The sequence below is a fragment of the Rhinolophus sinicus genome, chromosome 14 (genome assembly GCF_057876585.1).
Source record: "Rhinolophus sinicus isolate RSI-liver-muscle chromosome 14, RSI-T2T, whole genome shotgun sequence".
NCBI classification, from domain to species: domain Eukaryota; kingdom Metazoa; phylum Chordata; class Mammalia; order Chiroptera; family Rhinolophidae; genus Rhinolophus; species Rhinolophus sinicus.
The window spans coordinates 148,480,531-148,493,742 of record NC_142514.1 but is presented as its reverse complement, the minus strand read 5'-3'; the positions used below and the strand labels follow the sequence as shown (position 1 = coordinate 148,493,742).

The following is a 13,212-nucleotide window of genomic DNA, read 5'->3' as shown; positions in this document are numbered from 1 at the left end:
AGGACATATTTGTGCTTCTCCTTAAAGATGAGTCAGTGAGGGCGTTCTGGAAGCAGGGACCAAGACTGGGTATTGGGGTGGGTCAGGAAATCCGACGGGAAAGCAGGTTGGGGACTGACCGTGAAGGGCTCCATGTGCTATGCTGAGTTTGGATTCTAGGCCATGATTGTCAGGGAAGATGGAAAGATAATGTGAGTGGCAAGGTCGTATGTCCTCAGGGTGAAGGTCTTGTGGTGACTCACAGCCCTGGTCAATGTGCTAGAACCCAAAACCCTTGAGCCCTGTACACCCAGAGAGGGGGCATTCTTGACCCTCTTGCTAACAAAATTCAGACCTCACAGATGCATAAACTAAAAAGCCAGGTTACTAATTTTCAGAGTGAGAAGCATCTCTTTACAGTGGCAGAAAGGTTGGGACCCTCTCCAGGACACCCCCTATCTGCCTTCAGGGTCTTGGGGAGCCAGGTTTGTTGTCTGGAGGTTGCCGAGTGAGAATTCAAGCCACGGGAGGTCGATACTGTTGATACGGCAGCTGAGAAGAGAGCTCCCCAGTGACGGAACCTCAGCGCGCCCCCCCCCCCCCCAGGTCACTGGGGGATACACCTGTTTGTTTTGTGGTTTTTTCACTCAATCTCCCGATGGCATATTATTTTATTATGCCAGTGTCACAAATGCAGTCTGACCGTTTCCCGGGCTTGGAAGTAAGCCTGTCTTCTTCCGTTAGGGGTTTATTGAATTAGTCCAACCTCAGGCTTCTCCGGGGCCCCTCTGCTGGAGCAGATTCAGGACAATTGAGGTTAGGGACATGCGTCATTAGGTGTGTGTTTTAGGAAGATAATTTGGGCTGCATAGAGGAGGCTGGTGGAGAGGAAGAGAGGCTGGAGACTGGAGACCTGCGTCTTTGCCACCACAACTGTGCCGAGCATGAGGTGTGACCTCAGCAGGAGGAGGTGTGGGCAGCGGGTCCTCCCCTGCCTGAGAGGCAGCCCCACTCCCAATTTCCAGGCCTGAACAGGAGCTGGGCAGCATGGGGTTGGAAAGGAGTGACGGCCACTTTATTTCGGACACTCAGCATCTTCTCCTGGGATCCGGTCCGGATTCAGTTCCTGGGAACCGGGCAAGAATCTGGCTCTCGGCCCATTACTGGAAGCGTTTCTCCCAGCTCCCACGTGGGCCTTCAGACCGATGTAGGTGCAGGCTGTCCTGTGTCCAGGGAGTATAAGCACTGTCGGGGTTGTAGCAACACTGAGAAGACTTCTCCTAAAGAGGCCCAGCCCAGCCTCCGCTTCCCTGACGTGGGGGGCAGTGGGGCCCTTGTGGATGGAGAGCTCTGGGAAGGGTGGGCTGCACTTCTCCCCCGTCCCTCCTCCCCCAGCAAATGAGAAGACGACTGAGCATCTGAGGAAGCAGCTGGGCACTCTCACTTGCATGATTTGTACCTTTCTCATTATGGGGATTCTGCCCCCACTTCTGTTGCTGCTCATTTTACCCCACGGGGAAATGCTCATGGGCAGAGGGCAGGGCAAAGCCCCGCAGGACTCTCAGCCTGGGCAGGCTCTGGATCCTGGCCCCACTTGCTCTCTGACCTAACATAGGATCCCGCACGTCTGGGCTCACCTCCCAGCCCTGCTGCTCACTAGCTGTGTGACTTCGGGCAAGTTACTTAAGCTTTCTGTGCCTGTTTCCCCATCTGTAAATAGAAAGGAATAATAGTACCTCTCTCAATGGATTGTTCTGAGGATTACATGAATCGATGCTTAGGATGTAGGAAACTCTGGCATATGCCGGTAGGAAACATGACATAAGCGTTGGCTGTTATGACAGATAGATTCATTGTTATAGTCACTATCGTCACACGGAATCCAGAGGCCTTTTCTCCAAGTCCAGAAGCTGCACCTGCACACAGTGCCCCTGACGGACAGTCCAGACTCCAGGTGGTCTTCTGCTCCTAGCCAAGGGCCCAAGGTCAAGAGCAGGCTCCCTGATGTCCCCGTTGGCTTATCGTCATGGATGTCTTCGAGGCCACATCTCTTCTCCAGTCACCAGCCCCTCCCTCTTCCTCATCCTTCTCCTGACAAAGGCCAACCCCACTCTCACTTCCAAGAAACACACCTGTTGAATCTTCCTCTGTTGATAAGGTTGGCAGATAAAACACAGATGCCCTTATAACACTAAAATACATTTTAGTATAAGTCTTCTCACGCAATATTTGGGGCATACGATACTAAAATATTATTTATCTGAAATTCAAATTTTACTGGGCATCCTGTATCTTTATTTGCTAAACCTCGCAACGCTCCTGTGAAATTCCAAAAGTAAAGGGTCTCATGCAACCCTGAATAAGGAGACCTTGAGGGGTCAGGACTGGGTTTTTCCTCCTACTGGAGACCTGGGGGTGCTGCAGGACCAGGCGCCCTAGCACTGTTGGTGCTTTTGGATCTTAAGTGCCCATGAGACTCCTGGTGAGGGGAAGGGCAGCTAACTTCTGCAGATGGAGCAAGAACTGGGTCATAGGTGTGTTTGGTTAAGTCAGACCCAGGCAAGGCCCAGTGGTTCTACCCCACCTGTGCCTTTGGAATAGGGGGTGGGGGCTATGCAGACCCAAAGCCCCGGCAGCATTGTTGGGGGAAGAAGGTAGAGCAGGCTCCCTCCACTGCTTCTAATCCGGGCGGGGAGACAGCACTCCTGTGGTTGGGGAGGCCTGTGAAGAAGTTTCCTTTGGAATGAAATGTCCTGTGAGTTTGCCAAAGGAAACATCACTTAGACTGTAAGAAAGTGTTGGGAAGTTCTGTGAGTGTGGGCCTGGCTGTCTCTGTGGCCTCGCAGCCAGACAGGATCACTGGAGGAGGGAACACCCCGCCCCTCCAGCCCTGAAAATCTCCCCAGGAGGCAGTGGAGCAAGGGACTCAGAGGGCCCAGGTCTGGGGGCTGCTACCTATGTAGGGGGAGGGAGCAGGAGGAAAGGGAGAACTCCAGGGCTATTTCCTGAATGATCTGGGCACAACAGATTTAGGAGCGGGGTGCCCAGCCCAGCTGGTGATGCAGTCTCCTCTTTCGTGGGCTGTGTGATTGGGGGAAGGAAGAATTGGCTGGAGCAGCCCCAAGAGACACAGGCTTTTGCAGACACTGAGACATCAGGATAATAATAGCTAGCGTTAGCGCTTGGCTTCTGCCTGGGTTTTTCCATAGGGCAAGCTCTGCATCATGGGTCAGGACAGAACCCGTGGTGAGGTTTGGGGCCCCCGCTTGCCCTGAGCTGGCTGAAAGTTTCCAATGCAGTGTCCAGGAGAGGCTGGGGGTGCCCTGCTGTGTTCAAGACAAATGTGCACTTTACAGGTTCCTATGATTTGCACGGTTTTAAGGTAAAAAAAAAAGGACTCTGAGGAACCCGGAAACTGACTTGAATTTTGAATGAATGAAGGGGAGATTTCTTGCTGCTCTGCCTCAGCATATTCCTTAAGCTTGCGCCAGGGCCCAGCCTTGGGGATTCTGCCCTCCCGCAGAGGCAGAGTTGGCAGCCCCACTCCCCTGCCATTGCTAGAGGCCTCCTCTCTCACATGCATCCTCCTGCCCCGTGCTTGGGTCCCTAGTCCCCAGCTCCCGGGTTTCCCTTATCCTCGGACAGCACTGGGTGTGTTCCGTAAGTGCCGGCCCTGCTGCTTCTTATGCATGACCTCGGTCAGTGACTTCAGCTCACTGCCTCAGTTTCCTTGTCTATAAAATGAGGCTTCTCCTGTTCACCTTGGAAGACAGATGGATACCAAGGTGCCTAACCCCTGGGGGCGATCGAATCCTGTTTACATTTCCTTGCCTCTGGCACAGCCGCTTGTCCTCCTTGGTCAGATGGCCAGTCTTGGGCCCCCTTGTTGTTCTGTACAACTGTCCTCCTCCCCTAGCAGAGGGCTTCGGGGTGAAGCAGGCGCTTGTTTTGTGGAGATGGGTAGAAAGCCCTGCCTCGACCTGGCATCCTGGGTATTCATTGGCAGGATGAGATCCACTGGCCCCCACTTAGTCTCAGAAGGTTGCTCAGGCCTTCCCAGGGACACCTGCTGAGCTCCTGCTGTGAGTTAAGCATGCAGACAGAGGTGCACCCGGGGGTTCACTCCTGGGGACCCCTGGGGACGGCTGTTCCAAGCGAGTGCACATATTCTCTCTTTTAATCTGTGCCACAGCTTCATGAGGTTCATTTTAAAGACAAGGACAATGAGACACAGAGAGGCTCAGTAATTTGCCCAAGACCCCCCAGCTTGTAAGTGAACCTATATTCAAACCCGGCATGGGTCCCAAAGCCCTAGTCTCGCCCTCCAACCACCCCAGGTCCTCTGGGCACCACGCAGCCTTGATGGGGTGGAAGAAACACAGGCATGACCCTTCAGTGTGGTGAGTGCAGCAGCAGGGCCGGGGAGGGTGGTGGGTGACCACACTTCACACGGTGACCCGCTCTCTAGATGTGCCCAGGGCTTACTTGGCATTGGGACTAATAGGCCTGCACCCCCGGAATTGCCCAGTCCTGGGAAAGTCAGGGTGACTGGTCCCCACAGTCCGCTCTTCTCTGGGACTCTCTCTGCTCAGAGAACAGCCCTGTGTCGTACACTCATCCTGGGGGCGTTCAGGGCCAGGCACCCCCACCCCATGCCTGGGGCCAGACATGACCCTCTGCCCAAACCCCCCGGAACCAGAGTGTGGGCTTCAGGTGCCAGAGCCTAGAACTTTCTGGTTGGGGGAGGAAGGGCTCAGCCAGGAAATGCTGGGCTGGTTTCTGGGTTCAGCAACCTTCAGAAGGTGCCAGTGACTCCCCACGGGCTCCCCTCTGTCACCTCCCCCAAGGAGATGCGGAAGCTGAGGAGCAGGGGCTGGATGTGTGTGGAAGACCCAAAACAGGGGACTGTGACTATGGGCTGTTGGGGGCAGGGGTGGTATTAGATTCCTATGGCTGCTGTAACAAAGTACCATAGTCTGGGTGACTCAGCAGAAATGTATGTCTCCCAGCTCTGGGGGCTGGAAGTCTGAAGTCAAGGTGTTGGCAGGGTTGGTTCCTCTGAGGGCTGTCAGGGGAGGACGTGTGCTAGGCCTACCTCGTAGGCTTGTAGATGGCTGTCTTCACTTATCTTCCTTCTGTGTGTCTACCTCTGTGTTCAAATTTCCCCATTTTATAAGGACACCAGGCATCCTGAATTAGGGCTTACATCCTAGCGACATCGTCTTGAGTAAATACATCTTCAATGACCCTGTCTCCCAATAAGGTTACATACTGAGGTGCCAAGGGTTAGGACTTCAACATGTGACTTTCTGGGGCACACAGTTCAACCCATAACTGTCATTTGGAGGCAACAGGGTGCAGTGGAAGGGGGGAGCCTCAGCTTGTAGGTCTTTGGACTTGGGTTTCAATCTTAGTTTTTCAAACTCCAATGAGGATGTTGGGCTCTGAACCTCAGTTTCCTTATTTGCAAAATGGAGCTCGATCAATTGTTCATCTGTTCAATTATTAATTCTTTCTTTATTCTTTTAGTGAATGGCAACCATGTCGCCCAGCACATGCTGAGGGATATGCAGTCGGCAACTGACCTCACAGGGTGGCTGTGAGTATCAGAGAGCTGACTAAAGCCTCAGCAAGTGCAGACACATAGTAGGTGCTCTCTGAGTCTTCACTGCTGCCCTCTCTGCCTCAGCTGCAGGGTGCAAAGCTCTGAGGGCCAGCAAGTTTTGGTTGGTGGCGGTCCCCTGGCCTCCGTTTCATGTGTCCTCACTCCTTCCCTTGAAGATTTTTTTCCTGACTCTTGGAACTGGAGAGGAGGCCGTAAACAGCCTAGCCCTGAAGGGTCCACCCCTGGCCAGTGTGAAAGGGGAAGCATCATCGCAGCCTAAGGGCCACAGAGAAGCCATCCCCACCCGCCCCACTCATAGTTGTGAGGACAGCCTTGCAGGGGTCGTGTGCTGTTTTCTCCCCCTCTTTTTTGTTCCTGCCTCCTCAGAGCCTTTGCCATTTTCCACTATTTCATGATAGGGTCAAAGCAGCAGAGACATTTCCAGGCCCAGTAGCCTGCCAAATCTATGGCACGTTCCCCGCCAGCCCCACCTCCCCCGCCAGCATCTGAACAGAGTGCTGTGGGGCCTCTGGCCAGAGCTTTCTAAACATAGCTCCCTTCTGGGGACAACAAAGCACCATCCTCTGGATGGCTTTAGTCCTGATGGCCAGCCTCTAGACTGTTTGTCAGACTTCCCCACCAGGATGAGACAGAGGAGCTGGGACAAACGAGTGCCTGGAGGGAAGGGGATTAGAGAGGAGTCCCTGAAGGCAGAACATAAGTGACATTGAGATCCAGATGTCCAGGGGCCGTGGCCTTGGCCCTGAGGCCCTGCCTTCTATGTCTGGGGATTTGTGGGGCCTAGGACCCTGTCCCAGGCAGGCCCTGTCCCCTGAGGAACAGGACACTGGTTAACGATGAAGGGAGAGAAAAATGATCTTCATAGGAGATAGAAAGAGCCTGTCTTTAGGGTCAGACCAGCGGGATTGGACTCTCGACTCCACCTGTAAGCTGGGTGACTCTGGGCAGGTCCTTCACCTTAAATCTCAGCTTCCACATCTGTGACGTATGGATTATAAGGCCCATGTTGAGGGGATTAAGGAGAATTTGTGACACGTGGCGGGCACTGATGGCCCTGCCGTGCCAGGACTCTGTGCCACAGGTTGCTGTTGCAGGCTCTGAAGGGTGGGTGCTCAGCACAGCACCTCCTCCCAGCTGCTCTGTGGCACTCAGGTGACCCTACCTTTTGTGCTGGTGAGTGTCTTTAATTTCACCTCAGTGTAGCATGCAATCCCTTTTCCAGTCCTAATGGTCTAAGAAGGACCCCAAACCCAGAACTTCCACAGCTCTTTACGTGGGGAACAGCCCAGCCTCTTTCCCCTCACAGGCCTCTTACTTCAGAGCTCACCTGCTCAGACACCCTGCTCCCAGGTGGGTACTGAGGCTCCCTTAAAACATCAGCCCACATGTAAACCCTTGAGCACAGGTAAGAGAAACTGCAATTATTGAAAAGAATACAATCCTGGATTTCTCAGCTCTGGGCCTGGCTCTGCTGGGTGGGGTGGGGTGGGGTGGGGTGGGGTGGGGTGGGGAGGCACCCACCCATGTCCTCTCCTCCCCGCCATTCAGTTCTGTTTAAAGTGGGGGGACCTGACCTGTTCCCCAGGTCTTTAACACCTGTCCCTAGTAAGGGGTCCTCAGGAGAGACCCAAAACTTACAACCTTACCATATGGAAAACCGGGTCTTTGTACAATGAGAGGCCACTCTGCCCCAGGAACTTTATTCCTATGGGCATACAAGCTGCTGCCCACTTACTAGTGACACTCTCTGAATAGAAGTCTCTAGGTGTTAACAGGAACAGAGATGGAGAGTTGCTGGTGGAAACATCAGCCCCTGTTGTTTCGACCTGCCTTTCGTTGACAGGCTCGTCCCCTGGCAGGGGTGCTCCCCAGGGGAATCGGACATTGAATGGGCGAAGGAGCAGATATGCAGCGACTGCTGCTACGGCCACCACTCATAGGGCACTAACGCCACCCAGCAGCCCTGTGAAATAGGTCACGTGGCAAGTGGCAAAACCGGGATTCAAAGTTTGTGCTGTTTTGGCCTCTAAGGTTTCTTCATACTTTGGAGTTCCAAGGTTCCCAGTATGATCATAATTCTTAAAGACCTTTTCTAGAGGCCACTGGAAACACATGTCCACAGCAAACACGCTGGCAGATTGTTAGAACAAAAGCACCGAGCTTTCCCGAAGGAAAGTTACCCTGAATTAACCTACCAGCCCTCTTATACGTAACAAAAACATGTCAGCAAAAGAAACCAGTAGCTTTAGTGTATTTCAGTTTTTTAGAAGTCTTTGACAAGGTTCCATGCCCCAAAACTTTCCATACCTAGAAAAAACATTAATTGCTTCACTGGGGCTTTTCAGGTAATGCTTTGTCATGCGAAGGAGGCGGTTTAGGGAAAGAAAAATATTCCTAAGGATGAATGTGTACTTTTCGGGGTGGAGAATTGTAAACAGCAAGGTCTCACAAGGATCGGTGCTGGAAAGCTCTTAGCTGATATTTTTTTAATTAAAGATCTGGAAGAGGAAGTATATGGTGAACATTTCAAGTTGACAGGATTCTTTGGAAATGAGAAGCCAAATTAATGAAATGTGTGTGTATTTTGCTTCCCAGATCACTGCTAATGATCAGCTTCCTGCTAGCCACTTGCCACAGTGACGTACAAATGGTTTCATCCATTCAACATATATCTGTCGTGTGCCGCTATGTGCCGGGCGCTATGCTGGTCACAGGCACATATCATAGATATTGTCATTCTGCTTTTAAAAAGTGAGATTTCCTGGTCTCCCCCTTGCTTGTTTTAATTACTGATGTGAACATCACAAAGCAAAGCTCTACCTCCTTCTTTTTAATGTCTGTCTGGTGGTATTTCCCTGTGAGATGACTACAGTAATTTAATCAGTTCCCTCTGTTGGGCATTTCCATTATTCCTGGATTAGAAATAATATCAAAATGTAGTCTTAAACATCCCTGTACTCAGATATTTGTACATATGAACAAGAGTTTCTGAGGATAGTCACCTGGAAGGGAAATTGCTGGGTCAAAGAATATATGCATTTAAATTTTTGATAATGCTGATGAATTGCCTGCCAAAAAAAACCATTTAGTTCCATTTTAATTACCCCCAAAGTGTCTGGCCATGCCCACGGCCTCAAATTCCTACCAACATTGGTTATTACATGTCATGCGGGGTCTCAGCTCCCACTCCCCACATAAGAACACAGGATGTGGCGAGGCCAAAAAGAAACACCAATGGAGCCATGGATGGGGGTTCATACCACTATATTCTCGCTGGCGGCTGGGTTGGAGACACAGGAAGCAGGAGCCACACAATCCGCAATCTGCCATCAGCTTCTCTGCCAACTAATCCCACTTGCTAACTGCAATCCGCTCTTGCTAGCTCAGCCACGGCAGTTATATCAGTGGCCAGTGGCTAACTGGTTACAGCTGATGGCCAACTAGTCACAGCTGATGGCCATCTACTACCCAAGCCAGCACCTTTCCATGTGAAGTTGAGGGCCTGGAAACTGCTCTCTGGGACTCCGTCCCCACACTCCAGCCCTGCAGGGTCTCACCTCACAATCTATGTGACAAGCATCTTCTGGGACGGGCCCTGTGTCAGGAACCCAGCTCACAAGAAAAGGTCCCAGTTCAGTTCAAGTAATGTCCCAAAGGGTGAACCGCGATGTCCACCTACTTTCTGGGCACAACCAGGGTTTCCCAGGGCACTGCCCATCTTTCTGGCTACACCCAGACTTCTGGGCACAGCCAGGGTCTCACATATTCTCGGCAGCGGCCGGTCAAGACACAGGAAGTAAACATCCGCCTGTTCCACTACATGGTGGTAAGTTCCCAAGCCAACAGTCATCAAATCAGGGATGGAAGGCAATTCCCCATAGTCCACAGTCATTCGCCAGGACTGTGCACCAGCCCCACAATGTGTGCCCTCTCCTCAGGGCGAGGGCTCCAAGTCCTCCCCAACCTGGGGGTGAGGGACGACCTTGACCTCACCCGCATCTTCTACTGAGGACTCAGCCAGTGTTTCCTCCTGGGACTACAAGTCCCGCATCTGAGCTGCCCCAGCAAGCATCTCCCAGCCCACACGGACGCAACGACCTTTTTCTCCATCCTTTGCTGGTTGGAGAACCGTCCACATCCTCCCACCCCTTCATGGGGGTCCAACTCCTGAGAACAGTGGCTAGTGGGCACCACACACTGTGTGGGGGCCACATGTCCCCCCGCCCAGAGTCAGCCATCATTCTTACCTGGCTGGAGTCTTGCTCGCCGTGCCAGGTATCCGAGTGGGTGGTGGCCTCAGTGCAAGATGTCCACAACTCTAGTAGCCCACGGCAGCAGCAGACCGTCACCAAAAGGAAGGTGACGCCGGCCACGGCCAACAGGGTGGCGTGCCATCCGGAGGCTTCAGAGGACCACCAATTCACCGAAGGGTCACGTTTCTCCCAGGCTGCGTTTCCTGCTCCTGGTGCCGCTTCCCCTGGGCTTCCTCAGACTGAGTACTAACACACACAAACTGCTCTGCCGCCCTTCGGAGAGCTTTGGCCGACACCGTACGCTGCTCGCTGCACCATGTGTCACATGGGGTCTCAACTCCCGCTCCCCGCACAGGAACACAGGATATAGTGAGGCCAAAAAGGAACAACACAGAGCCATGGATAAGGGAGTCATACCGCTATAGTCTCGCTGGCGGCTGGGTTGGAGACACAGGAAGCAGAAGCCACAGGATCCGCATTCCCCTGTCTGCTTCTCTGCCAACCACCCCACCCCCTCGCTAACTGCAATCCCCACTTGCTAGCGTAGCCATGGCAGTTATATTAATGGCTAATGGCCAACTAGCCACAGCTGATGGCCATCCAATCACAGTTGATGGCCATCTACTACCCGAGCCCGCACCTTTCCACGTGAGGTCGAGAGCCTGGAAACTGTTCTCTGTCCCCACGTTACATTAGTTTCCTATTGTTGCTACAACAGCTTACAATACGTTTAGTAGCTTTAAAACAACACAAATTAATCTTACAGTTCTGTAAGTCAGAAGTCTGGCAGGCGTCTCCCGGGACTGAAATCAGGGTCAGCAGGGCCGTGCTCCTTGGAGGCTTTGGGGAGAGTCTGTTCCTTGGCCTGTAGGCCCCGTCCATCTTCAAAGCCAGGGAAGTGGACGTGACCAGTGGAGTTCCACATGGTATTGCTCAGACACGGACTCTTCTTCTGCCTGCCCCGTTTTCCATTTTCAAAGCCCCTTATGATCGCAATGGACACCTGGATAATCAGGATTCTCTCCTTATCGTTAGGTCAGCTGATTAGCAACCTTGATTGCATCTGTGACTTTAACCTCCCCTTGCTATGTAATGTGACACGTCCACAGGTTCCAGGTAATAAGCTATGGACATTCTGGGGGGCCGGTATTCTGCCGACCACAGGTATTGTCAACCTTTTTAATTGTTTTCATTGTATGTGAAAACATGGTATCCTGCTCTTTTAAGTTGCATTTCCTTGATTATTGGTGAGGTTGAACCTCTTTTTCTGTGTAGAGAGGCAAAGCAATTTCTGTTACTGTAAGTTGTCTGTTCATACCCTTCATGTCCTTTTCTACTGGGTTACCCTTTTTTTTTAATTGAATTATAAATTCCTTGAGGGCAAGGACTTTCTCATCCTCACGTTTGCATCCCAGTACTTCAAAATGTGGCTGGGTTCAGAGAAGAGACTCAATACCTGTATTCCCTCCCCCTCCCCCATTCTCTTGCTATTCTGCTTGGGAAGAAATATCAGGATGCTTCTGGGTGAACTGGCCGAGTCGAGTCTGTGTCTCAGAAGGCGTGGTGGCTGAGACAAGGCGTGTCTTGTGGTTTTCTTACAGCCCAGTGGACTTCTCCGGCTGTTATGAGCTATGGGGTAAAACAGACCAAGTTCCCAGCCCCCAGCTCAGCTGCTGACGTGGGCAGTCCTTCCACCCCGCTCTGAGCCTCAGTTTTCTCACACGTAGAAACAGAAATGGTGGCCTGCTGACATTTTAGGGTTGCTGGAATGGGAACAGGGACAAGCACCGACTCCTTTTGAGAGGGAGGACCCAGCTTGCCACGGTGATGGGTGATTGGGGGGCAAAGCCAAAGGAGGGGGCTGCTGGGCTGACACGAGTCAGAATCTGAGGAAACACAGAGAAAAGCAAGTTTAGGTCATTTTGCAGAGTGCCAGGCAATGTGCTCTCCTTTGACATTTTTAAAGAAGTTACAGTAAAGATTGAAATTGCTTTTCCTTTATTCTGGGTGTGAGCCCTTGTCCCTTCTGGAGTCCCTGCTGCCCACAGGGCCTGCCTGGTGCAGGGCGGTAACTGTTACCACTGCCTCCAAGTTGCCCTCCTCCCATCATCCTCCAGGGGGGATGTGGGAAGATGGTGTCCAGTGGGACTGATGGTCTTCCTGGCTGGGCAAGCCTTGCTTAGTGAGCAGAACAGGATCCACTCTCTGAAGTGTGGGGTCAACAGCAGTGCTGTGCAGAAGCCCAGCCTGCAGCGCCTGGACCAAATGCCCACCCTCTTGGGCCTGCAGTGTTGGCCAGGGGACACCAAGAACTGGAACAGGACACCAACCACTTCCAGTGGTAGAGCTCCATTCCCTAGGCTGCCTGTCCAGACCTACCCACATGCTGGGACCACCAGGTCCCCAGAATGCCCCGTTGGCAGTCTACTTGTTCATATCCATTAGCACTGCTGTGTCAGCTTCACAGAGAATAGTGGGGACCAGCTTAGGCCACGTAGGCCAGGGGCTGCCCATCCAGGCCTTTCCAGGTCCAACTCCACACCCACTTTCAGGATGGAGCATGCCCTGGTCAGAGGGGGGAGGCAGGTCCTTCCCTCCCTCCCCCTAGAACCTTCTGGAAGGTTTGCTAGGGCCCCAGAATATTTGCCTCAGAAGAGTCTTTCTTATCCACACGTCTCTGATGGCTGCATCTGGAGCCTTGAGCCCCTTCTCCAAAGGGCTAGTGGTGGAAAGAATCCCCTTACTCTGAACTAGCCATACTATCTTGGGGGACTCCTGGGCCTCTCTGAGCCTCCATTTTCCAGTGGGCAGCATGGGGGTAGTAATCCTTCCAGTGTAGAGCCCAGCGTGCACTGGACCCGTGATGGGGTCCGCAGTGGTGGTTCTTGTCATGGCCTCCTCGCTCCTGCCCTTCTTTCCTTCTGCAGCTGCCTGTTCCCAGGCTTGAGCTGACACAGTCCCGCTCCTGCCAGTGACTGGTGACTGTGGCAGGGCCACAGTGGCTTCTCCCATGGCCTACCCCTCTGGGCCTCAGTAGCGGACACATTCCTTTCCCTCCTTGCCTCCCCCATTTCCCCAACCAAGTGGGGCTGACAGCCATGAGAAGGCACCTGGATTGGAGGGCCAATGCCAGCCGCTCCCTCCTCCCATTTGGAAGCTGGCAGCTGCCTTTGTCTGTCAGCCCCAGACCCCAGACCCAGGACCCTGATATGGGCTCACAGTGGCCACCCTCTTCCTTCTTGGTCAGCAGGGCACTGCAGGCCCTGGACTTCGGCCCCTCCTGTGCAACCACCCGGGGCCTGGAACCCATTAGCCTTTTTAATTAAATCCGTCTGCTCTGTGCTGAAGATTGGC

The 13,212-nt window shown here is 52.9% G+C and overlaps 1 protein-coding gene across 5 annotated transcripts in view; it reads left to right on the top strand.

The window, feature by feature from the left end:
- The window catches only part of DKK3 (dickkopf Wnt signaling pathway inhibitor 3), a 44,261-nt gene that overhangs the window by 25,514 nt on the left and 5,535 nt on the right, over positions 1 to 13,212 (top strand). The window lies entirely within an intron of this gene.